Here is a 23,364-nt window from a genome sequence, read left to right as displayed (position 1 = left end):
CGACACTGGTAGCACAAACCAGGGAGATGACTATCCTGATAAATCAATAACCAGGGAGAGACAAGGAGACCCCAGGTGAATGCCTTGGGGCAGGGGGAGGAGGAGTGACCTTGCTGGGGCATTCCCAGGAGCACACAGCCCGTGTCCCAGGGCACGGGGGGACAGGGGATGTGCCACTGCCCGGGGTGCCCACGGGGCCATGAGGGGCACTGCCCTGTGCAGGCTGAGGCAGCAGCTCCGGTGTGAGCACAGAGGGTGCCCCACAGGAGGGGCTGCACAGGGGCACTGCAGCCCCACACAAAGCATGGGGGGTGTAATGCACGCTGCCTGGCAGGGGGCTCTTAAATGCTGGGGCTATAAGGACACACTTAGAAATCTGCAGGCATTTATTAACATTTTGCAAGTGTCTAGTGCTGTGGTTTATATGATATGTCACTGATAAGAGGTTAAATATGCACTGCTAATAAATCAATGAATTGCTTTAATTTCACTTGGACTTAAACCATGTAAGCTGACCAGTTTTTCCATGCAGTAGGGCTGCATGTGCCATTGGTGCTATATGAAGCCAGGATTGTTTTTCCCGTAGTGGCAACACTAATTGTCACACTGGGAACACTAACTTCCACAAGCAGTTTTAGCTTCTGACTTATCTTCCAATGTTCTCCTGATGGTGATCACCAGAACTGTGCACAGTGCTCTTTGTGTCAAGCTCCAGGGTAATTCTTTCATAGCTCAAGTTTCAAAGAGACATTTTGTCTCTTTCAAGTTTCCTGGAGTGGTTGCACAGTATTGGATTATTTCAGATGAAAGTTTCAGTAGTGAGTAAATGAACTTGTGATTCTTAATGACAGCTGTGAGAGCTCACATCTTTGCTACTGTCATTGTGTTGCTGGACCATGACTGAAGAAACAACCACAATTTGATCTGTTGGAGAAGCGCAGAGAAATGCAGAGTAACAGGGGCTGTGTGCATATTGTAAAGGTACCTAAAATAGATGTGAGCCAGCCCTCAATCTCAGCTGGCTGCTGGACAGCTAAAACTCTGATCCAAAGCAGAACATCTTCTAGATCATGAAATTATAATTTTCATACCAAAAAGTATGAAAGAACACTGCCCTGTTTCTATTGTGCAGCACTATGCTGATGCTGACACTCTCCTAGATAAATGTCAGTGTAAGCTCTGCATTGTGGACGTATTTCAATGATGTTCTTGAGTATATTACTCAGGGAAGTTAGGAAAAAGACTACAAAAGAAGAATTTCAGGTCTCAGAATGTTGTGTTTCTGGTCAGGTTTCATAAAAAGAATCCCAAATCCCAGCAGCTGGTGATAAAAATCTCCATTACAGACCTAACTAAAATAAATAGGCAAATCTGTATGGTTCAGATCAGCACATGTTTGCCTGAGTGAACCATCACAATTATCTATACAGAGAAGAAAAACAATCAGAACACTCTATCTCATTGAACACCTTATGAATATTTCTACTGGATTAAAAAATATATTAAAAAAAAAGAGAGAGAGAAGCTTGTTTTGCTAACTGAATTCTATCAGAGGAAAATGATGCATTTCTCAGGGCCACTATGAATTGACTGGAAAACTACCAACATCCACCAAACATACGGTTTTACATGGAGTTGAAGAGTATGCCCCATCTTCCATTCTGCTTCCCAGTTCAACAGTGAATTTTCCCTAATTTGTTAGCTACAAACATGAAATGTACTTCCATGTCTCCTGCCAATTGGGAGCTGCTCTATTTGAGCGGTGACCCCAGAACACCCCGGAGCTCCCAACATGGATCGACTTGCTCCATTGGCCAGAGGTGCTCCTGGTGGCACTTCACAGTCCAGTGATCGCCAGTGCAACGGCTGACTTCCTATTCTATGGAAACAGCAGTTGGAAAATCAATAGCTCTTTGCTGATTAATAACTGATTTTTCCACTGATCAAAACATAGCATTGGCTCCACTGTAGCAGGCAGCACAGGTCATGCATGGCTGCAGCTCCACCCTTAATGTGACAGGACCAAAAATTCCTTCCTTCCTTCCTTCCTTCCTTCCTTCCTTCCTTCCTTCCTTCCTTCCTTCCTTCCTTCCTTCCTTCCTTCCTTCCTTCCTTCCTTCCTTCCTTCCTTCCTTCCTTCCTTCCTTCCTTCCTTCCTTCCTTCCTTCCTTCCTTATCTCTCCTCACCTCACAATTCCATTCCCGCAGCAGGTTTCCAGGAGTGCAGGAACTGCAGGAGTTGCAGGCATTGCAGGAACTGCAGGAATTGCGGGAACTGCAGGAATTGCGGGAACTGCAGGAATTGCAGGAATTGCAGGACCCGCTCAGCTCCCCCGCCCCGCCGGCCCCGCCATGGCCGCCAGGTGGCGCTGCCGCCCGCCCTTTGCGCCTCGCCCCGGCCCGGGCCTGAGGGACCCCGGTCCTGACAGACCCGGCCCGGCTCGGCCCGGCCCGGCCGCTCCGCCGCGGAGCCCCTCCACGGTGCGCTTGCGGACAGGGTTTTATTTTGAACCGTTTTATTTATGTTCCCATCTGTTTCTTCTCGCTGTAGGCGTGAGGAAGGGACTGTCAGTAACTCCGGGAAGCTGCAGGACATGTCCCGGTCAGTCTTCCCGGGGAGGTGGTGAAGGGAAGAGGATGGTGTGGCATATAGTGCTGAAGGCCTCAGGTCAGGCCATGTGGGCTCTGGCGCTCCATGCACTGTCTGAAAAGTGGGGGCTGGTGCTTCTGTTTGGGCACAGCAGCACCCAGGGCCTGGCAAGGATGCTGGCCAAGGGCTCCGGTGTCCTGCGGCTCTGTGGGGTTCCTGTGTTCAAAGGCTGAGGAGCTCATGGGGCAGGTGAGCCTATGGAGCTCTGCTTTGCAAAGCTCTGTGGCAGGATTTCATCAGCCCCTCTTTGCAAAGCTCTGTGTCAGGATTTCATCAGCCCCTCTTTGCAAAGCTCAGTGGCGGGATTTCTTCAGCCCCGCTTTAGGAAGAGCCTGCCCATGATGAGGCACACGGGAGCTGGGGATGCACTCACCACCACTCCCCGTCTGAGCACGAGGGCATCCGGCTGTGATGGACAGCCAGAGCAAATGGCCCACACGGATTAAAGTCAAGGCTGTTAGACCACCTAAGCAAATATTTATTTAATATGAGCCCTGTAGTTTGCTGAGGGTTTCCTCTTCTGAACTCCAAGTATGTCTCTTGCTTAAGTGTGTTTTCTTGCAAGGTATCCAGCATGAATAACCAGAAATCGAGAGTTCACAACCGACATCTCAACCCACATCAACACGAGCTTATTCAGCTTTACACTTTCAGACACGCTTCATTTTCCATTTGATTTTGTTACATTTTATCCACCTGCCTGTAGTTCCTATAATACCTTTGCCCAGGAGTTCAACGAGCTCTTTAGCACCCGGATTTTTCTTCTCATGGAGGTGTTTATAAGGCAGCTCTGGATCTCTCTCATAACCCCATCAGCAGGAAGGCTTTTCCTGTGCTACGGGGCAATCCCTTCGAGCCTTGTGTCAGCTTCATGAGGCCTTCTGCACTGCTTCCAATTTTTCAGCAAATGAAAATGATTGCCCTCACTTCTTGCAAACAGCGTTAGCGTGTAACATGCCAAATGGAAACATGCTCCGTGATGTAAAATCAAAGGTCCTGATTCCTGCTCACATTGGAGACCTCTAACTAACTCTGGCAAATTACTTTTCATTTAGATCCAATGTACAGCTCCCCTAAAATGTTGGTGTTGGAAAGGGGCCAGACTGTAAATAAGAGTTGACTCTCAATTATTTTTATTGACTGAATACCAAACCACTGACCGTACCTCTAGGGTTACTGCACTTTTGCTCCTTTGCATTATTAGACTGGCACTCACATACCAAGAGCTGTCTGTGCACACCTCCTAGTATTTTATGGTGAAATACAAAGACTTATTTCCATCTTGTCTTATTTAGTGAGAGCAAAGGTGCAGTTCCTGAGGAGGCTGCTGCTCTGTGTTAGATTGGATATGGGAGACCTGAGTGACTTCTCTCCAACCCTACCTTGGCAGAACTTCTTTCATTCCTTCAGTGGATACACATGCCTGATTTATGTCAGCATTAATAAAATAAGAATCAGATCTGCTGCTTGTGCCCTAAATTTCCATTACCCCAGACCACCTGCTAAGACATCCTTGCTTCTGCATTCAGAAATTTCTTTTGTTCCCTTTCAATACACCATTAGTAACAGCTAAATAGGGGGGCTGAAAGGCGATAAATACATCTGCATTTCTAAGCATGGCTCATGCTTTCTTTCCTTAAAATTACTAACATGTGGCATCCATTTGCCTGAGTCATTAATTCCCCTTTTACGGAGACTGCCTATGTTATTTTTATGCTTTGTCCTTGATGTTTGCTTACACTGTCCCTGTTTTCCATGTCAGAGAGCACAAGGTGCTGTACCCCATTAAGGATGACTAATACACAGACAGAGAGGAAAAAAGAGAAAGATTAAACCGAAAGAAATGCATACAAAAACGATCACAGAGTACTTAACTGAAAAACCCTGCTGCTTACATGAAAGCAGTCTGGGAAAGGAGACTATTAGAAAATGAATTCACATGACTGAGGTGGAAATACAATTAAACCACCAGAGTAAAATAACAGAAAATGTAGTAGTAAGGTTAATAATAAGCTCCCGTCATGAAAGCACAAAGTGTAGAAGGGAAATTACACTGCCAGTCATCATCTCTTTATTTGGAAACTCATTAAAACCAGAGCAGTACCACTCCTCTTAATGGAAAATTTGGATGGGCATGAGCAACACCGAACTGGTAAGAGGAAGACATGTCCAGGAGAGCTCTACACAGATTTAAAGAAAGGATAATCCTGCTGCAGATGCTAATACAATATTTTCATTAATTGGTTTGTGCACTTACAGTGCATGTGCATCAAAGCAAAGCTTATTGCTCCCTACTACTCCCTTGCCTTCCTTTTATCTCATTCTGCCTCACCTACCTTGCAATTTAAAGCCCTGTATTTCAATTTCATGACAGGACAATCTGTAGCAAAATCTTTGCTCCTCTCTGCTTCAATCATCCTGGCTCATCTGATTCCTGCTTCACCAGTACTCAGCTCTCTTCATATTGCCTGTCCCAGTTTCCTGCTTTGCACTCCGAAATTGTCTCCTTCAGTTTATTTTCCGTGCCTCTGCCTTTATATAGAAGCTGACCCAATGCACTTGGCTCCTTGTGCAGCTGGATCACCTTTTGTCAGGAGTTGGGGGTGTTAATAGATGGGAGAAATCAGGAACCTTGTGGTGGGCAAGAAGGGGACTAGGGATGGGGATGTGCATAAATGTGGCTGCCTGCACAGCTTTTGGCCAATATAAAAGTCAATAACAGTGAAATAAAAATTTTGATGAAAGCAACACATTTGCAAAAGCATTTCAGGTCTGTTTTTTATTGAAAGCGAAAGCTCTGTCAATACAATTTGCTGAGGCTCAGAGACCTTTAAATAATTAGAATAACTCTTCTGCATCTAATTTGAAAAGTGCAAGGGTTGCCAAAATAGATGTTGTTTCCATGTATTCCTCTGTGGGTATATATTATAAGCACACACTCAAATATGCATTCATATTGGGAGCTTGTAATCCTTAGCTGTAATTCTCCAACTACAAATTCCCAAGGTAAGGATACCAGTGTAAAATTTCACTTTTTTTTTTTCATCTTTTACCGTTACAATAATGTTTAAAACAATATAGCTACAGTGCCAAGTGACAAGTCATCTACAAATTGCTTTAAACCCAAATGTTAAGCACACAGGGAGGCTTAAAAATACAGAGTTGGGGCTGAGTGCACCGTTCCCAATGATCTTCATAGCCCTGCCAAAACCTTCTTCAACACGGTTAAAAGTGCATCTGCCTTCAGTAGGAGATTCTCACATTCTGTGCACTTTCTAGATGTAGAAAACTACTGCCTCCATGTTTATGTGCTGTGCCATTCTGTACTCTCAGATGGTGAATACTGTCATGGACTTATCCATGGCCACATGCTTTGAGGTGTTCAACATGACCTCCCTGGTCACAGCCAGTGACACTCCAAGGGGTACCTTCTCTGGTGTGGCCTCATCCTTAGGCCACATCCCTTCAGAGGTACAACTACTGCAGCACAGATATTTCAGGTGTCCTGCACCCACATTCACCCACAGTGGTCAGAGTGTCTTAAGCTATCACCAGAATTCCAGCCTGTCCAGTACGGCAACACAGAAACAGCAGCAATGTCCTGGCCATCAGGCAGCCCAGGCTGTTATCTCAATGTTCCCAAGCACAGCAGAGTAAGATGATAAGCAGCACAGCAGCACAGCAAGCAGCGAAAGCAGAAAGCAGCCACTAACGAGCACTCGCTCTGATACACGGGCAGGCAGGCGAGCCTCATGGCAGGCACAGAAGCCTGCCCATTAATAGCTAAACAGCAAGAACAGCTACAAATTAAATCAGTGCATTCTAATCAAATCTGCCATTATCCTGGGCACTTTGAGCCCCATGTTGGGCACCAAAAAGAAATGTTGTGGCTTAAGCCCAGCCACCAACTAAGTTCCACACAGCTGCTTGCCCCCTCACCTCAGTGGGATGGGGAAACAATTGGAAGAGTAAAAATGAGAAAACTCACAGGTTGAGATAAAGACAGTTCAACAGGTAAAGGAAAAAGCAAAAGCAGGAATTCATCCACCACTTCCCATGGGCAGGCAGGTGTTCAGACATCCTCAGGAAATCAAGGCTCCATCACATGTAACAGTGACTTGGGAAGATATTCCTCTAAAAGTCTCCCTTGCCTTTTTCTTTCCACTGCTTTACCTACTCCTTTATATATAGCATGACATCATGTGTTGGGTATGGAATATTCCTTTGGTAGTTGGGGTCACCTGTCCTGGCCATGTCCCTTCTAACTCTTTGTGCAGCCCCAGCCTCATTAGTGGTGGGGTAGGGTCAGAAAAGGCCTTAACACTGTGCAAGCACTTCTTGGCAATAATGAAAACATCCCTGTGTAATCAGCTCTGTTTCCAGCACAAATCCAAAACACGGCCTCAATCCTGGCTACTGTAAAGGAAATGAACTCTACCCCAGCCAAAACCAGCACAACACTTTGAAGAGGAGTCTCATTTATATAAATATAGATATATAGATATATATATATAAAGATTACTTACATATGTGAATGGAGCACTGCATTCAATAAGAAAATGGGTAACTTAACACATGGACAGTGGGGTTGAATGCTCCCTCAGCACATTGAAGATGATGCCATGTTGAGTGGTGCAGCTGACTCACTGCAGGGAAGCTATGGCACCCACAGGGACCTTGACAGGCTTGAGAAGTGGCCCATGCAAACCTCATGAGGTTCAACAAGACTAAGTACAAGGATGTTTCATCATTGGAATTTTTCAACTCCAGGCTGCAGGGGCTTTGAGCAATGCACTCTGGTGGAAGGTGTCCCTTTTCATAGCAGGACAGTTGGATCCTTGAAGATCACTTCCAACCCAAACTATTTTATGAGCACCACATATGTAATACTCTCTCTCCAGTTGCCTTTCCTTTCCTGAAGACAGAATCTGACTATAAGGATGTGGAAAGCCAGCTGGAGCTGTGACTTCCCCACTGCTTCCACCTCCATTCCTGTCCAGGCTGCTGAGGGAGCATGGACTTGCACACCCCACTGGTGTCCCAGCCCCTGCACAGCAGGGGTGGTGAGGAGGCTGCCAAAGGTTAAAAATACAGTCAGACCCAAGAGAGGAGTGAGGGAGAAATTCATGAGAGCAGAACTGTCTAATGTTTCATAGTATCTTGTTTTTCATGTGGGGGATACTTATACAGGAAGGGTGAGGGTAAGTGGCAGCTTTGTTTCCAAGAGCTGCCTTTTGCTCCAGCTGTTTGTTGGACTTGCCACTGGCAGGATTTGGTCTTGCATGCTGTTTTCTCTTTTGATTTTAGCTCACTGTGCCCTGGGGGAGCCTTGGAGAGCTGCATCCCTTCCCCCTGCCTGCCTTTATTGCTGGTGCTCTCTGTTTTCCTGCAAATTATTTTCTCTGCTGCTGCAATGGGTTTTCACACTTTGAATTTCTTTCTAAGGTTTTCAAGGCTGTGATGGCCCCCAGTAAGAGATCCCTGGAAGCAAATGAGTTTGTATCAACCAAATGAGTTTGTATCAATCAAACCTGGACAAAAGGAAGTGTAATTAACACTTAAAAGTCATCAACACACAGCTCATAGCAGCATGGGGGTAAAGCCAGCCTTTAGCCTTCAGCTCATCATAGGGCTTTGCTGCAGGGCTGACCTAACTGAGCCCCCCCACAGAGTACATGGATGCCATCAAGTTCTGTTGACCACGGGGATCCTGGTACCAGCAGTGGTCCCTGCAGCCAGTGCTGTGGTCCCCCTCCTCCTCTGCTGTGCTCCTGGCCAGCCTGACCCCTTGAAAGGCAGGTCACAGAGGAATGGGCAGGGATGTGAAGGCACAGGGTGCAAGGGAATGATGCCTCCTTTTAAACACACTATGTAGTCTGTCTCCCAAGAGAAACACTAGAAATACTCTTTCATAAACTAAGGGAAAGAACTGAAATGGCTGAAGAAAGCAGACTCCATATTTTATTTAATACCCTGGTGATCAGTGAAACCTCAGTTTTAGAAAGAGAGAAATTCGGGGTCAGCAGCTCCACAGCATGGGAGAGCTCTGAACAACACTTCCCATCATATCAGGTGGGAGCACCAAGTGGTATGAAATCCCTTTCTCCTCCCTCTCTGGCCCTGTGATTCCTGCCCTCACTGCCATCCACCTGCTGGCATCACTTCAGTCAGTCTATAGAAATCACAATTTCTATAGAAATCACAATTTTCTATAGAAATGACAATTTCTTTCCTCCCTTCATTCCTGGCATGACTAGCACATATCCTCATGGGGAGGATGTGCTTCTGGAAGGGGAAAAAGGTAGGCTTGAGGCATCTCAGCTGGATTTGGACTGAAGGTAGTTGCTGAGCTACTCAGTCAAAGAGATGCAAGAGTAAAACTGGTTCATTGAATCCTGGAACTGGCACATGGGGATGCATCCCCACTTTAGGTGTCAACAAGATGGTGCTGAAGCTCAAAAAAAAAGGTTTGTGGGTGGCACTGGATAACAAAACTGAGGTTAGGAGAATCAGACCTTTCATAAATGCTAATCCTAATAGTGGGAAAAGGGGAAGAATCCCTGGTGTGCATTTCAATTGACTGTATGGTAGCATAGCCTCTACATTTATTTCTCCTTCAGTTAAGCTTAAGCTTTAGGAGAAACACTTAAAAACATGTAAATAAGAAGTGACAGAATGCAGACCTTAAACACCTACTCTGATAACCTAAAAGAAGCTTTTAGTAGAGGTAAAGTAATCCTCTGATGGAAAATAAACCTTAGGGAGAAAAAATATGCAAAAGCTGAAATTCAAGGGTGACAGAAAAGGGTATTGGGATTGAAATAGGATCCAGAAATCATTCTTAAAAAAACAAACAAACAAAAAAACCCAAAACAAACAAACAAACAAAGCTCCAAAAAACTCTGTCAAACCTAAATTGTGCTGGTATTTGCAGTCCCTGAACATCTCCATCTTCCCCCTCCTGCAGTGGGTGAAGTTCTCACTATATGGCCTTCTTTGCTATGAAATTTAAATTACTTAACTATAAATTGCTTTCCAAACAATAGCACCTTGTATTTTAGTCAAAGTCACTGGTGATATTTCTAGGTTTCCTAGAAATGCATTCAGAAAGACTTCTATTGATTTAGACCTTCACACAGATCTATTATTCTCAGCAAAATTCTCCAGGGGGTGACATTTGTTTTTCAGACCATGCTCATGCCTAACAATCCTGCACCAATCAGATAGGGCATTTGACAAAAGTGGCTTGGGGAAGACAGAGACATGGAGAAAACAATGTAAGAAAATTGTATTATTCTGGATGTTTAATTTGATTTTCTTCCTCCTGGTTTCACCCCTAGACCTTTTTCTGGTGTGAGGCTGGGATGAGTAACTGAGCCTGACTGTGGCACACACATATTTCACAGTGTGAATTATTTTGGCCCCAGCCTTGCCATGAACCTTGTGCAGGTGTAAAAGTCTGTCTGCATTTATGGACTAAGGAGTCCATGTAAGGTCAAACCCTCTGCAAGTTCATACAGGGAGCCTCTCAGTTACCTGGAAGAGTCCTCAGCTGCTGGAGGAAAGAGCAGAGCTCTGAGGAGCTGCAGGGGACAGAAGTACCTACAGAGGAGGGAGCTCTTTGCCAGCCTTTCATGCTCTGCACTAAATGAGCACTGAACACAACTCTGTTTTGGGAAGGTTTGATAATGAGACCTCAGGAAAACAAGAATAGGGAATTGCAAAGGATGAAGCTTCTCCTTGTGAAGGTGTCCTTTAGGCAGGGCTGTGTTCTGTGCTCTGCTCTGCACTCAGGTATCGCTCTTGGGTCACCGGCAGTGACAAAGCAAAGGGCAGCACAGCTGGGATCAGCACTGCAGCCCTGGGTGAGGAACAGCCCCTGGACCAGGGCTCACTGAAGGAGGAGAGAGGCAAGAAGCTGGCAAAGCCCTGAAAAGTTTTGGGGGCTGTCTTTGAATATTTCTTTTTTTCTGTGACTGGGGAAGAGTTGCTCATCAAGGGAAGGCAGATGAAGTAATTTGGTCTCCTGGGTTTCTGGGCTGTACTCTGAGCCAGTGCTGTTTAATTTTTTCAAGGGGTACCAGGTAGGTAATTTAACTTCATGCAATTTTCTGCAAAGAAGACTCTTGTCAGAAAAGTGATATCACTTTCCCTAAACTTACTTTACTTTATCTTTATGTTTTTAAATCTGAGAGACTGGACAACCTTTATTTCTGGGGTCCTTTTTCTGCTTCTTAAATATTTCACATGTTCCTCATGTCACTTTAGTGTCTGCTTCTTTTTTCTTTGTTTTCTCTTAATTGTGATGGTAAGAAATCACACAAGTTTTATTTCCAGAAAGCTATAAGCAGCTGAAGAAAAGGTTTTCATAATGAAAATGCCTGGTTTATTGCATTTCTGTCTAGAGCAGCAGTTCCTAGAAGGTATAAAAGCACATAGCTACTTTTTGAGGAGAAAAGGTCTGTTAAACACACACAAAAAAAGCCTATTTAGCATTGAGGGAAGTGTCGGGTCCGGCTGTCTGTCTCTGCCCCGACACGGGTAGAGTGGTTCTTGGGTGGCACGCGATGCAAAGGATGAGCCTGGACTCTTCAGCTTTCGGTCTTCAGGTTGTTTATTATTTCTTATCTACAAAATTTTTCTGTCTGCCCAACAGAGGTCTGATCTGCAGGCAGTCACAGGCACTCTCTGACCACCCACGGGGCGGTCATGTCTTTTTATACTAAAAGCTACGTACACAATATTTACCTTTATTTCCCAATGCTTTTCACCCATGTTAGCAAGTGCATCTTCACCATAAACCAATCTCTAAGTGCCAACATCATCACAGGAGATGGAGGACAAGAAGAAGAAAGAAGAAGGACAAGACACGCCCTGATCCCTCCATCTTGTCTCCATAACCCCCCTGTACCAAAAACCTTAAAGTCTATATCTCACCCTCTAAATGTGTCTCTTTTACACCTTTTACTCTAAAGTGATTCTCTTGTCCTCAGACTCTTGTTACTTCTGTGGATGGATCAAAATCAAGCCACCAAACACTCTTGGCAACATTCCAGGATTTTCGAGACCCCCAAGGGTTCTCCTGGCATCTCTGGACATCGGGAACGATGTGCTGAGATCCCACAGGGAAGTATCTTACTTTTCTGTCAGAGCTTAAAACTTCTCAAGCTTCCTTTAGTTTTCTACCTCTGCGCTAAAGTCACTTATTGTCTCTGAAGTTAGATTATGCTGTGACTGGAGCTTCTTTATGTGCAACCAGTGCTGTGAGACCTTCATCCTGGTGCACTCTGAGACTTCTGTTCCTTGAAACGAAAAGGTGAGCAAGTGAGGGCAAATGCCTGCATTTACCCTGTAGTCATAAGAATGACACAACAGGAATGTTTCAGGGAAGGCTTTGCACAAACAGTGGCTGATGACACTCTTAAAGTCAGTGGCAGTGCCGGCACCGAGCTACCAAATGGCAAAAATTTCATTTAGAAATTAAAGTTACTCTTGGCATCTGACCTGACATTGTGAATACACACCTGTATGGAGAGCCTGTGTGTGAGCAAAAGGAGCACACCCAGGTGGTGTTTTGCATCTATCAGAGAAAAAAACCTCTGGCATAAGAAGGAGAAGCTTTGTTTAAACATAAAAAAAAAAAAAAAAACCAAAAAAAAACTGCATAAAAATGTAGAAGAGTAAAATTTATATCAGTCAGAAAAAGCCTCTCAAGAACATGAGGAAGCTGAAAAAATAGGGATGATCATTGCTATGTGATGCATCCAAGCAGAGATATTAACTGATTTTCAAAAGTATTTTAATCTTGCTTTCTGCCTGAGCAAAGTAATTCATGCACACTATAAATACAGGTAGAAGTGAAGGCAATGAATTATGAGGAGAGAAAGGACTAGCAAATCCAGCTCTTAAAATAATATATATAATTTAATACTTAATCCTTTAAAGGATTCTGAGAAAGAGAAATAATTCAAACTTTAAATAGTGATCTAAAAAGGACTAGTCTCATGGAATGAATCTGGTGACTGTGACTCCATCTCTACATTGCAATCTAGTTACAATAGTGAAATTAACATATTTATCAGACAGAGCTCAGGGTGGAATTTGAAATCAATGAATTGTGTTTGTTCATGAGGATCTACATCATAGATGAGATTTTCTGAAAAGTCTATTTAAGAATGCATGCTATTTTAAAAGCAATATGATTGATGGACACTCAGTAGAGTTGTTTTTTTTCCTTTATCAATCCCAAAATAAAGTTAATTTTGACCAGGTGCATCCATTAAATTAATTTCAACAAGAGGACAGGATAGATTAGCACAGGCTAGTTCTATTCACATGAGCTTGTTCTGAGGAAATTTCTCCAAGAGTGTTCAGGATTTATCCTGAGCAACCTCTCAACTGTTAATGATCATTTATGAAAATTTCAGGTGGACAGGGAGGTTTTTACTGTGAAAAGTGAAAAACCCCCTATGTTTAGGGCAAGGCTAGAAAGAAATCTACGGGACATACAGTGATGGATGAGTTTAACTTCAGTACCTGGAAATGCTCTCACTGAGCAGTCACTTAATGACTAACAAAACAGAAAATATACAAGTTTTTAAAGAGCAAATCTCATGATCCCATCCAAAAAAAATCTAAAACATGAATAGAAACCTAGCAAAACCTTGAGGAACCACAGACAGAATTTATATTGACTGTACCACAGCTTTTGATAATCCCACACAATGTTTTCAAAAGCAAGCTGAAGAAAAATGATTCAGATAAAATTATGAGGTGTATGTACAACTGATTGCAAATTACTGCCTGGGTTTGTCATTCAGTGTGTCTTTAAATGTGATGAGTCAAGAGTTAGGGCCCTGTAGAAGTTGTCCTGATGTGTTTTTTCTTTTCTGCTGCAGAAAAGGATTCAGAAGATGACAATAGATTGCAATTGGTGCTAAATATAGTGCTGCTGCAAGACATTCAAATACCCTTCTGGGATGCATTAACAGGTATAAAATATAGGAACTTGTCCTTCTACTCAGCTTGGCACTAGTGACCTCAGCTGGAAATCTGTGTCCATTTTTGGGCTAGGTATTTTTAGAAGAATGTAGCTCCATGAATCACAGAGCTCAGAGGGGAGCAACACCTATCCTAAGGCATGTGACTTCTTGGGAATGGCTGAAAGAATTGAATGTATTGTCTAGAAAGTCAAGGATGATGTGAACCTTCACATGCATGAGATATGTGCTCTTTCTCCAAAATCATCAGATAAACAAGTAATCTCATTTGCTGAGGGAAGATAATGTAGATTAGACATTGTCCTTTTAATTGAAAGGCCAGTTGAGCATTGCTTACTGCAGAGGCAGCCAGCATCCTCTACACTGAATGATTTTAAGAGCAGATGAGGATGGTGTGAATCTGTTCAATTTTGCCTCAAGGATGGGCATAGACTAAATCAGGGATGCTTGTCCTGATGATCATCCATAGATTGCCTGGATAGTTTGCCCAGTGTGTTGCCAGCCAGAAGCCAGCGAGACCTGGCTGGACCTTTGGACGTGGCAGCCTCTGACAGCTCACAGTTGCACAGAAAGATCTCTGCTATGGTGGGTGAATGTCATTGTCATCTTCCCTGGCCAAGGAAGGACCAGAGCTATCTAAGGAGGAGGATGGTTGGGAGCAGGCTGTGGCCCGTGCTGTTTGTCTGCTCAGAGCTCATTCTCTCCTCAAGGATCACCTTGAAAATGAAGGAGCCAAGAACAAGTTGTATGAATTACAAAGGTGGCAGTAGGATACACCCAAATCTGCAAGAGGAGGTGAAAAGCAGTTGTTCCTGGTCTCAAGATACCCATATGAAGATCTTAGGATACCTGCTGGCCCATGAGCCTGGAGTTCAGTTGCCCATAATCAGCTATAGAATTAAGTTATCCCCTACTAGCAAGAACATGTAGGAATCACTAGATGAAATGATTTCTTGAGGTCATTTGCAACCTTACACTGCAGAGGTTTCTATGAAGTAGTGGAATAATTACACTCCTCTTTGGAATAGGAGCAGGACTAAATATGGAAGAACAAAAAACACATTAAAAATGGTGTAGTTCCAGTATCCAGTATTGAGAGAGCAAGTTCATGAGACTTTTATTTTTATACTATACATAACAGATACATGCAGTTTTGGAAGAGCTGGTGTGTTAAACTGTGCTATTTGAGAATTATACTGTGTCTCATCTTTAATGAAAAATTCAGGCAAATAGCTGAACTATGTTAAGCTGGATTACTTGAGAATTACAAAAAATAATTTGAGAGGAAGGTTGTGACAGATACAACTTTGCCTTGTTTTCACAAAAAGGATGAAATGCTTTTTTCTTCTCAAATGCCAAAACTGGTTAAGGATTTCTGAAAGAATAATATTCCTTAAAACATAAATTTCCACCTGCCAGGAAAGAAAACCCCCAAAATTTCTGCATATAGTATCTCAGTGATATGTACTGAACTGCAAGTTGCAGGGCAAGAAATCTATTTGGAAATACCTAATTTTGGTAATGCACATCTCTGAAAGCTTTGGTATCATTACACTGGCACATGGGGTTGGATGAGGGTATATTTTTATTTGGGACCTGCTTCTTGTCCTATCAGAGAAGGTCCCTAGCATGCAACATCTGGCACAGACCTGTGCTCTGAAGGAGGGACTGATCTGTGTGACAATATGCCCCAAGTGCCACCTACAGTCGCAGCCCTACGTGCAGCCCTGCAGAGCACAGCAGGGGTGGCCCATCCCTAAGGCAGGGCTGTGCTTTCATCCAGCCCCAAAGAATTGCAGTGAGTGCTACCACATCTCTGTATACAGCCCTCACCCTTAAAGAGATAAGAAATCAAAGTGCTCCAACATGGTGAATAGGAGTGTAAGCTGTTTACATAATCACTGTTTACATTCTGTTAGAGGTGACAAAATCATCACCAAAAGAGCTGTCAGTGTTGATAAAGACCATATCAGTAAACAGCAGATTAGGCAGGACACAGAGAGCCTTACAGACCAATTATACATAATTTGCCATGGACATGGTTTGAGAAAGAAATGCACACAATGACTTAGAGAAAATTGCTTAGCTTGGCCACATCCTTATTAACAAAACAAAAGTTCCCGAGGGCAAATTGTCCTTGGAAAAATAACTCCTGGGAATAACAGCATGTCCTCATCCTTTGCCTAGTGATGAAGAAGAGCCTTTTCCTCCCATTCCCCACCCCCTGAAGCTGTCCTGAGCCTTTTTAAACCTACCTGATCCATGTTTGCCCACAGCTTCCGAGACATCCTCTCACCCTTGGAAAGCCAGAATCTGCATCACTAATCTGTCACAGGCCTTCAGCAGCTCTTTTGGGGGAATCTGTGCAGGATTTTTCTCCTACATTACACCCCAGGTACCGCAGGTTTGGGAAGTTGTGAGAGCTCTCCCATCCCCAGTCTGCTCTTTCATCCTGCATCCTGACTAAAGTATGACTCTCACTTTTCCTGCACTCATGCATCAACTGCAAGCACAAAGGCAAATCACCAGGGAGTGAGTGTATGAGCCTATCAGCAACCTACAGAAAAAGTCTCTGCTGCTGTATTTTACCCCAGCTTTCCATCACACCTTCTGTGATGATCCTGTGGGGAATTTGTTGATCACATTTCAGAGTGACAGTTGGCTTACAAGTTTTCAAAATCAGAAGGTTTTGAGGAAGAGAAAGGTCATGATTTGTTTTCCACAATTTGCAGGTACTGGAAAGGGTAATTTAGAAAACTTTTAAAATTCCATTAAATTAACACAAATATTAAAGATATATTTTCAAATATTATAGCCTAAATAGGACTGAATTAATCTTTCCTAAAGACATTAACTGTGATCTATTGGCTAACAATCTTTAAAATTAATAACAAGAGAACAGTCTGGGAATAGGAAAAAAATATTTTATGGAATACTTGGATGAGCTGAAATTACTTAAATTGCTTTTCATGTGGAAAAAATCACAGAAATCACTGAACATTTTGTGAGTTTTTGAGGAAAGGGGAAAAGTATAAGGAAAAAGGACATGAACGAGAACTATCCTGAGAAACACAGCCATATGATCACTTTGAAAAGGAGAGAGTAGGATTATGTACAGAACACCTGACTATGGAAGACTATCATAGAAATGGACTCATAACAGATAACAAAAAGAATCTAACTCTTCCAATTATCATATGAAAGGCATGTATGCTAAATATTGTCCTTGACATGTTTGATAAATATTGTCCTTGACATGGCATGATATGATCTTGATCAGAATAATATTTCTTGTCTTGAAGTCCACATTTTAAGAAACATACAGATGTAGTGAAAAGATCATTATTTATTAATAATTTAAAAAATCATTTCTATGAAAAACATGGTTTTTATAGAAAAGCAGATATGAAGGGGAGGTATTGGTGCTGGTTGTCTAAATGTTGCTAAAAATGGGAAAGTGGCCAGCTATTTTCAATTTGCAAGGAGACAGTAACCTATGAACATAAGGCTCGTGTAAAATATCAGGAGAACTTTGCTACCATCAGCACAGCTAGGTAGTGCATCAGGAGATGGCTGGATTGTCATCATGGGAAGTTTAGGCAATTGCTTCTGACTTGAGACCAGTGGTTGGTCTACATTTCCCTTTGTGTCTGGCACCTTTACAATTTGTTTCTTCCTAGCAACATACCTTGATTTTTTAAAGCAGTTCAGTTTGTGCCACATTCAAATTCCAGCTGCAAGCTCTTTGTTTTGTTGGCCATATGCTTTCAAGCACAGAGCAGTGTGCTGAGCTTGACAAGCTGGAAGGCTCCAGAGACATCCTGCTGGGACACAGAAGAAATACTGGGGAGGTGAGTGAAGGGGGAAGGAGCAATATATTATCTCTGCAGCTCAGTGGCAGTGCTGCAAATGCCACCAACACAGAGCCTGTTCCTCAGGGCTGCTTGAGCCCAGCTAATCTCAGCTGAGTGTGCCAGCTCAGTGCAAGGGTTCTGTGTAACTTTTATATTTACTGTAGCATGGCCACTGCTCGGGTTCAATGAGAATTTCGGCGTGGGAGAAGATGCCATGAACAGATGGAAAGGCAGCAGTGATCCACAGACATTGACAAGGCAGGCAGGCCAACTGGGTGCTGACCAAGGCCAGCTGTCCCTTCTTTTCATCTAGAGTATTTTAGAGGAAAATAGCAGCAGAGTTTCAAGGAACTCACCCCGCCCATGAGTTTCTGCTTGGTGTTGATACAGTGTGACCCTTTTTTCATGGCCGGTCTTGCCCCAGACAAGAATGCCATCTTCACTGCCTTAGCAGCACCACCCTTCACAGTCTGCACCAGGAGGCAGCAAACTCCTCTCTCTTTTTTGTATTGGATCTGCACAGGCAAACCTGTCTAGAGGAGAAAAATGTGAGCTTAGGGAGGAGATGATTTGAAAAGGTGCCTGCTCTTCCCTAGCCATAATAAATCCTTGGTTGTTTTGGGACTTACAGGGTTATTGGACAGAGATCACAACTTCGTATGTGCCTTTTCACATTGCCTGCCTAATGTCTACCAGGATCTGATACAATTACTTATACAACACACATAAAAATATAAGATAAAGAGATATCTCCAGTCTTGCCAACTAGCTCCCCAAACTTCAGATTTGGGGAGGCAGGTGTATGCCCTAGGTCTTTGAAATGATGTGACAGTGTCCAACTGCTCAAACACTACAGTGCCATAAATCACTCAGAGATGCCATAAACCACTTATCACCTCAGAGATACATCTTCAGCACCATTTTCAAAATACATCTTAATGTAAAATCAGAGCAGTGTCAGCCAGTCATTTTTGTATAGTAAGGGCCAACCCAGAATTAAATATTATGTTATGAAATCTAACCAAGACAGGAAACTTTCCTATCTGCAGGTTCACAATATGAGGTGTCATCCAGCTGACTTGCAAGAGAGTTTGCAAGCCTTGTCATATAATACCCACTTACCATGGTGATTGCAAGCTGTCTCAGTGTTCCTGCTGTCAGCCCAGATCCGGTTTTGAGCAGTGAGATGGAAGATAACAGATTCACACAGCATTGATTTAGTCTTCAGGTAGGGAGAATCATGCTTGCTGAGAAGTTTGATTGCATCTGGCAGTGCTGGTTTAAGCCCGTGCCTGGTTATGCCAAAACTATTCATTCTGTCAATAAAGCCTCAAGCAGATCTGAAACATAAAGAGGTGGGAGGTTCCTTTATGATTTCAAGAGAAACTGGAACAGAATCTTTGACTTCTCAAGGACAAAAAACAAACTAAACCAAGCCAAACCAAGCCAAAACACAAATCATCAGCTTGAGGTCCTTAGAAAAAAATCCCAACACTGTCAAAGAAAACATTTTCTTCATGAGAAGTAATTCCATAAAGTATCTTGAAACTGTTTGTCTTTTGAGGGCTTTTTTTTTTTTTTGAGGGCTCTTTGAGACCCAAAGAAAAATTTGTATGCCTGAACACTCATCTGCTTGGGTTCTTTTTTACTGTATCATGTGGTCTACTAGAAGATATGTCTCCTTAAAAGCTCCCTTGGCATTCAGTAGGACACTGGTGCTACAACAACATTACCTCATTAATACAACATTATATTGCAAAAAAAAAAAAAAAATTGAATAAAAAAATCAACCCTCTCCATATGAAGACCAAGGGTCAAGTAGCCTTTTTCAAACATACAGCTTTTAATGTTCATCTCTTCATACTCAGGGCCTACTCAAAATATAAGCAAACTGAGTAGGTACCAGAACATAAGGAGAGCTCAGAGGCTTCTGATATGAGTTAAGTGAACACAGGGGAGGGGCAGGCAAACAGCATAAGAATGGTCCTCTTCAATATAATCCAAAAAGGCAGATTTAAAAGAAGATGAAGAGTTTGCATTTCTGCCAACATTTCTGTAAATGGGGCAGGGGGGGTGCGGAGAGGGAGGGAAATTTGGTGGAATGGGTTGTGCATGAATTTTTCTAGGTAGATAAGCAAAGAAACACTTTCATTTTTGTGCAACTGTGTTGCCCCTGAGGGTTGTCTCTGCACACCACATTTTTCTCAGCCCCACAAACCTTTGCCCCTTGAACAAATGCTGTAGTTGTGAGATGTCACCTGGAATGTGGCTCAGTGCCAGCAAGAAGGTCACTGGTGCAGGTTTCAGATGTGTTTGCTGCCAGCAGATGTTTGGTGAGAGTGTTGATTTCCATCCATACCCATCCTGCACGACCTCCTCTGAGCAGGTTGTTTGTACATGCATTCCCCACCTCTTCCAGTCCTCATCACCAGAGCCCATGGCACAGAAGGATAATTGAAATAATTGAATCTTTCCAGTTCAGGATTTGGTTCTGCACTTCAAACTTTGCCTTGTGTATAACAGGTTTATTTTCATTTGAAACAAAAATCTTTAGGCTTGTGATGGCTTCCATTAAGCTGTGCTTAGCCCTGTTCACTGTGCACATCCTCCTCCCACTGTGTCACACCCTGTCACACCTGCCTCACCCTGCTCTTTCCCTGCATTTCAGAGCTCTGGGGGGCAGGTGTGACACCTTGCTCCTACCAACCACCTGGGACCACAGAGGTCCAAATGGGCATTTGCAGCTCTTCTTTCCAGGAATCTGTCACTGGTTGCTATAGTGATAAACAAGTTGGCTTATTAGGAAAAGGAACAAAGAACTAGAGAAAATTATTTCAAAATGGCCTACGTGCATAGATAAACATGCAATCTCCCTTCTCACTGTCAGCTTGGGCAGCTGGTTTCCTGCCTCTGGAGCAGCACAGACCCCTCATACATTATTTTAGCAAGTCCAGCCCAGTCTCCACAGAAAACAGCCTGTGTTTTCTGACACACAGTGTCCTGTGTGAGGGTGTGGGGCTTTCTCTGCTGAGCTGGATGATTAAACTTCTCAGGGGCTCCCATAGCTGGATAGTATAGGAAAATGTGCTTTCTTAGAAAAACTGTTAGGTGATCTAATGAGGCTGAAATAAGAGTAAAGGAGCAGAAGAGGACAGAAGAGATTGTGCTTTTGCTGTATTCTGTGCTGCAGCTTCATTTTCTTGTACCTTTTTTGCCCCTTGCTGATGCCAAGATGCCTCTGTGCAGAGACTTGGAGTGGTTGTCTGTGCCTGTCAGATGGCAGAACATCACCTTCTCAGTAGGATGCCTGGCTTACACACTGGTCTTTTGGGCCCTCACTAAAGTGTAATAAATCTGTTCTCATTTGAATCCCTGGATACACTGTGACTCCACTGAGATCAGGCTTGTGCACTTCAGTGTGTAGTGCACAGTGGATGTTTTCTGACACTCCTGTGGGATGCAGCCTCAATGCCCTTTTTTTTGGCTAATTACACATTTTGATTGACTGAGCAATGCCAAAAGGTGTAACTGCAAACATTAGAAACTACACTGCCCATATTTCATTCAGACAGGCAGGCTACTCTTTTGCCTGCTGTGATTTGAGTCACCTGGCATCTGGATTTACCCATCACAGGAGCCAGGTCGATGAGCCCCCTTTGCATGCCAGAACTAATTACCCACCTCCAGTCACCACCAGTCACTGGTTTTGAAAGGAAAATATCAAACAGCCCAAAGAAATGAACCATTCTTGGGTTTAATCTATTCAATTACAGCCACGTGAAATAGAAACTACTTCTCTCTGGTGTTTCATCCACTAGTTAAAAATAATTGCACATTTTTATATGTTTATCCAACTGATTTTGCTTCTGCTTCCCACGGGACTGCAATGGTTCTATCAGCTGCAGAATCTATGAAACAATAAATTTTAATAACTTTATTTCAAATGCTATCGTATAACTCAGACCAACTTTCCAATAACTGGGGGGGGGGGGGGGGGAAACCAAACAACACAGTTTAAATGTACCTAGCTTTAGCAAATCCTGATGTTCAGAAACTGGGGAAATTCAAATGGAGCAAGCAATAGGCTTGGCCAGCTTGTCCCTTGCCAGGCATGCCCAGATGAGAGGCTGCATGGGGGTGCAGCAGAAGTCCCTACCCAGAGCTGCCCGGTGGGTGGGTGACCCTGACTCAGGAGGGGGAGAAAGGCAAAAAAATCTGAATTGTTTAAAGAATGATGGAACAGTACCTCTATTGCACAGCTAAGGCAACTCTCCTGCCACACCTGTTCTTTTCTACAGACATTGGAAAGACTGAAAGCAATGAAGAAGGAAGGAGCCAGGGCACAACATTGCTGGCTAGCATTACACAACCCCTGTGACTGCATCCAGCCAGCAGCTGCTGTGTGCTCCTGTTTGGAACAGGAAGCCTCCGTGGGCCTGTGGAGAGCGTTCCTAGGGATGGGATTTCTTTAGTATGGGTGTGCATATGCACACTTGCACACACAGGCTGCTCTCTAGGACTGTGTTAAGCATTCTCCTGCCAGAGTCACACATCCTCTGCTGGTAAGAAGCACAAGAAACTGAAGTAGATTTTTTTGAAAACAAATGAAAAATTGGATGCCAAGTCCTGACACATCTCTGAAAAAAATCTTTGGAGAATGGAGGCAGCAATCACAACACCATAATAGATGACCCAAACCATAAACTACTGCAAACAAACAATTCTGGACCAGATCCTAAAGAGAAATGCCTGCCCACACACTCTGATAGTATCCAGAATATGCACTGTGCTGCATGCTATGTGTGAAACCATAGGAACAGCCTGAGTCACACAGTGATTGGTACCATCCATCACAAGTTAGAAACTCGTCCTTTGTTTCAGAGTTGCACCTGAGGCCTCAAATCAAATGTGACAATTTTTATAATAACCAGTACTAAGGTGTTCAGCTGAAAAAAGTATCTCTGTAGGCAGTTTGCCCCCACAAATGGAGTGGTAATTTGATTGGGGTCTTCCAGTTTCTAGAGGAAGAACATTCAGCCTTGCTTATCAAGAAACAGCAATTTAATAAGTAGCAGTTGGCTTGTATGTAGTGCCTTTGTTATCTTTTACCATTCCATCTGAAATAATCTGCACGTGAAGCTAACGGGAAAAGGCTGCTGCATTATTTGGTATCACACCCGATGCATCTGGCTCATGACCTCCGAGCCTGTTCTGTGGCACCTGAAAGTGTTACAGTGGTTCTGAGGGGAAAATGAAATCGTTGTGATTTGTTATCAAATAACCACGTGTCTCATATTGCTGTTACAGCAGCCGTGGTAGGAGTAAAGGCAGCATTTGTTAGCAAGCACAGAGAAACAGAGTTGCCAGCTTTGAGGAATACAATTAAAGAGATGGAAGATCACAGTTCATCGGGATACCTCCCTGGTGCTCACTGTTTGTGCTCCTTCCCAAACTGCAGCAATTACGTTCAGCTATTCTTATTGCTGCTTTTCCTAAGGTCTTGCAGCCATAAACTATTAAGTATGCTCTATAGGCTCTGAATACTACACACAAGTTAACTAAAGATAGTATTTTTGGATGAAAGGTAATATAAAGGGAAAAACAGTACTTAAAAAATATTTTAATATGCTTGGATATAAAGAATGCCAGTTAAATACATTCATTTGTAACCCTTAGTTTCTAGGTTCTGTCCCAATAAGTTTTTGAGAATCCTGACATAGTATCATAGAGCATCTAGAAGGGCAAGCTTAGAATTAACTTCTCCAAGTGATTGCTGACTTGCAAATGATACCAAGCAATATCCTCTTGGTATGCTGCTTTGATACACATGTTTGCATTATTTGAACAAATTATCTCTGTA

At 43.2% G+C, this 23,364-nt stretch overlaps 1 long non-coding RNA gene across 2 annotated transcripts in view; it reads right to left on the bottom strand.

Annotated features, from left to right (window-relative positions):
- LOC143693512 (uncharacterized) overlaps nt 1-23,364 on the bottom strand; it is a 173,212-nt gene that overhangs the window by 146,766 nt on the left and 3,082 nt on the right. For both annotated transcript variants that reach the window (XR_013181252.1, XR_013181253.1), the window contains exons 2-3: nt 18,627-18,844; nt 17,861-18,037 (exon numbers count right to left, since the gene is read on the bottom strand). This is a non-coding gene — a long non-coding RNA (uncharacterized LOC143693512). The remainder of the gene's footprint in view (nt 1-17,860; nt 18,038-18,626; nt 18,845-23,364) is intronic.

Source organism: Agelaius phoeniceus, chromosome 3 (genome assembly GCF_051311805.1).
Source record: "Agelaius phoeniceus isolate bAgePho1 chromosome 3, bAgePho1.hap1, whole genome shotgun sequence".
NCBI classification, from domain to species: domain Eukaryota; kingdom Metazoa; phylum Chordata; class Aves; order Passeriformes; family Icteridae; genus Agelaius; species Agelaius phoeniceus.
Note: the sequence above shows the minus strand (reverse complement) of the source record. Positions and strands in the feature narration are given on the sequence as shown.